This window comes from Abrus precatorius, unplaced genomic scaffold (assembly GCF_003935025.1).
Source record: "Abrus precatorius isolate BTA unplaced genomic scaffold, Abrus_2018 Scaffold9, whole genome shotgun sequence".
Taxonomy (NCBI): domain Eukaryota; kingdom Viridiplantae; phylum Streptophyta; class Magnoliopsida; order Fabales; family Fabaceae; genus Abrus; species Abrus precatorius.
Genome location: NW_020874439.1, coordinates 14,136,048 through 14,139,945, shown reverse-complemented (window position 1 = coordinate 14,139,945; position 3,898 = coordinate 14,136,048). Strand labels below are relative to the sequence as shown.

Sequence of the window (3,898 nt, the reverse complement as noted above, 5' to 3'; positions counted from 1 at the left end):
GTACTGCTGATGCTGTGAGTGCATTGGTGTTAAATTGACATGAGCTGTGTGATAATGCTGCCCGTGATTGTATTTGTTTAATGTATTGAAAATGTGCTGGAGGTGAGACTCTATGTTGACTGTGTGTTTTTAGGTAGTGTAGAGTACTCACCCTTACATTCATTTTTCAGGTAATCAAGAAGATCAGCACCAAATTCAGTGAAGGGGTAGATGGAACTGCTATAGGACTTAGGATATTATTTTGAAAACTTTTGTATTTGAATAAGTCTTGTAGCAACTGTTTGATGCAATTGTAACCCCTTTTCTTTATTTGAAATGTTTGGTAAAACTTGGATTGAAAAATGGAAATTTCATTATTTAAAAAATTTGCAAAATTTCTTATTTATTGAAATTAAATTTAAGGTGTTACACTTTTGATGTTGTCACTCTTTGTGGTTAGAGTGATCACTTTCATCCAAATTGCCCTCTAAATATCTTTAACTCATGAATCTTGGCTCAAAATTTTTTGCATATTTATTTTAATCAACAAAAATTACATAAGAAATCAATCAAATCTAAATAGTTTGAAATATTTTAACAAAATTAACTTATTTGAACAATTATCAATTTTTGGGATTTTAACCTTCCTAACTCTATTTTTTTATTTAGAAAACTAACTAAAGTTCCAGTAAAATATGTATTTATCACATACTGACTCGTTCTAAGTCTTCTATAATTTGCTTATTTGATCTGTAAATTGTAAGAAATGTATGAAGACAAAGGAAAAAGTTAAAAGAGCAAATAATGGTAAAAGGAAGGAGATTCATCCAAGATTACATTACACCTACTGCTAGAGGTACTTTTGGAAGCATCGTGGCCCCTAATTCCAAGGCCAAAAGTTTTGAGATAAAGTCAACATTGATTACTATGGTTCAGAACTCTACGCAGTTTGGAGGAATTCCTAATAAAGACCCCAACCTCCATTTAACAAAATTTCTCCAGCTTACGGGTACTATAAAATACAATAGGGTCATAAGTGATGCTATTAAGCTTCACCTTTTCTCATTCTCTATCACAGAAAAGGTGAATGCATGGTTCATCATGCTCTTAGCAAGTTCTATCTCAACAATTTTTGAAATGTATTTCCCCCATCTTGATATGTTAAGCACGTGGCAAAGATATCTAGCTTCCAACAAAATGAGTTTGAATCCCTATTTGAAGTGTGGGAACTATTTGAAGAACATCTGAGGAGATGCCCTCATTATAATTTTCTTGTGTGGAGATAGATGTAAATTTTTTATAGTAATTTATCAGTCTCTAATAGGGTCACTGTTAATTCATCAACTAAAGGAGCCCTCATGAGAAAAGATCTAGATAAGGCATATAAATTGGTGGATGAGATGACATCTGCCAGTTTTTAGTGACACAAAACTAACCCTTACATGAGCAAAAAGAAGAAGATCGCTTTGGTCTATCTAGCAAAGAGAAACAATAAACTAAAAACTCAAATAGAAGCTCTGACAAAGCAGGTAAAATCTTTAATGAGAGTACAGGGGCAATTAACCCTTCTAATTCATGGGGGAATGGCTTTGGAAGCCAAAATTTCAATGTTTATCGCCTTCCTATACACCAAACCAAAGTGCAAGATCAGATGAGAAGGAGGCCCCTAGATCTCAATCTAACTTTCAAGAACAAATGACGCAAATGTGCATTATTCTCATAAGAGGATGTTGGAGCTCTAATCTAAGTTAGAACAACATATTAAAAGGGAGGATAAAAGGTTCATAAAGATTAAATCAGAGATAAGATCACAATCTTCAAAGATCGTCATAGCTAGACCAAATCACTAATCTTTTTAATCAAAATACTAGGAACATTGCCAACCTAACTCAAATCTAATCCAAGGGAGCAATGTAATATTATCACTTTAAGAAGTGGGAAGAAGGTGCAAGAATTGTGGAGAATAGAGACACATGTAAGCCTGTGCTTCAAGATATGCACATCCACGTTCCCCTTACAGCCACGCCCTTGCTTAATGATGACCACGTCTTTACTTCAGGAGAAGCATAATCGTGGTCGACAAACACACCTAGTCAGACTCAACATGCATGATCGTCATCACCATTGTCTGGCCTCTAATTTATTATTGAGTAATCTTTAATATTTTGTACTTGTTAAATATTAATTGAAGGATTATTTGGTATTGAAATAAATTTAGATGGAGATTAAATTTTCTTTTTTAAAAAATAAACAGTGTAAATTGCGTGAACAGTGTTAGTATGAACAGTGATTCTGGCATGAACAGTAACTCTGACATGAATAGTCCCAATTTTATTTTTATATAAATAGGGGTCCTTAGCGCAAAATCTTCATTTCTCCATCATTCTCAAAGGTTCCAAGGCCATATACCACCACTTTCTCTCATATTAAACCCTCCTACACTTAGATTTCTCGTCAGATCTGAGATTCTACGTCTATTCTGCAGGATTTGAAGTAAGTTTCTTTATGTTTGATGTAAGATTCACCGTTCGTTTATCTTCTCCTTCTCTTTATCATAGAAATTCATAGTGTTCTTAGGAGAAACTCCATTCTAAAGCCAAATCTTTGGTGAATCTTGCATTAAAACAAGTAATATTCGGTAGATTTGCTGTGAAACATCGTTCTAAGGTAAATGGAGCTTATTTTAGCCTATGAACTATGTTTTAAACAGTTTGATATGTTAGATTTCTTTGATAAAAGCTGAGATATAAAGGATTTAATACTTGAAAGTTGATTTTCTATGCTGTAACTGCTGATAACTGAATTAATAACACTGAGATTTGGCTGATTTATTATAAACATGTCTTAACTGAGCTATTGGAATGATTTTAGCCGTGCAGCATCATGCTGAGATATATGTCTTGCATCACTACAGAGCCGAGTTACACATTTAGGTAGGTAGACGTGTAACGATAGAGCATGTTGGGCTATGTTGTGTTGTGCTGTCTGGATCCAGATACCGGAATGGGTCACTCCCGGACTGGCTCTATTCCTTGAGGATTACTTAGGCTATGAAACCAGTTGGAAACTATTTTCATGTTGTGCATTAGATGGGCTAGGAATGCATGGGGCTATTGCCATGAGTAAATATTTTGCTCTATATATATATGATTTTATTTTATTTTTTGTAAGCTCACCCTTGCATTTCTGTCTATGCTGTTGTGTGTGTGTGTGTAATGCGATGATCATACTGTGGTACATGAGCAGATGTAGTAGGTTTGCATATACTTTATAGGCAGAGGGGCCAGTGGAGAAATGTTAGAAGTTGGAGTCGAGTAATTTTGCATTAAAGTCCTATTTCCTTTATATTTTGAGACCTCATATAGAAGGAGCTATGTAGTATAATTTTGTGTATTTTAAATATTATGAACTAAATGTAATATTATGTTGTTTTATTGGATATTTGTTGTAAGAAACTTTATTTTATTTTGAATGAGAAGTGAATTTTATATTTATATTCTCCATTATATATCTATCTTAAAAAAGTAAGTGGTGTAGAAATAATGTTCTCGGTTCCTGATAAAAAGGGGTGATGACATTTTAGTGGTATCAGAGCATGGTCTAGGTAAACCTACGGGGTTAGGTTACTAGGCTTTAGCTATGCATTGCATTTAGAGGTTCTAGCTGTGAATCATATAATAAAATTTCTAATCATCAGGTTGTGAGGGAACGAGCTTGATCACGTTGGTTCTCAGACACGACAAATGCAAGAAATTTTTGTATATGATACTTGGGTGAGCTATAGGCGAGTCATGCTGCGTGAATAATAAGTTGTTAAGCTAAGTTGTAAATGATTGCTGACATAAGTGTGTTTGTTATGCTGTGTGAATGCTGAGAATGCTGATATGATGTTATGCTAAGCGCTAAATTGATTAAGTTG

At 34.1% G+C, this 3,898-nt stretch overlaps 1 non-coding gene across 1 annotated transcript; it reads right to left on the bottom strand.

Moving 5' to 3' along the window:
• Positions 1 to 1,142: 1,142 nt before the first annotated feature.
• Positions 1,143 to 1,249, bottom strand: LOC113851715. The gene has a single exon (XR_003502283.1). It is a non-coding gene; the product is annotated as a small nucleolar RNA R71 (small nucleolar RNA).
• Positions 1,250 to 3,898: the final 2,649 nt, after the last annotated feature.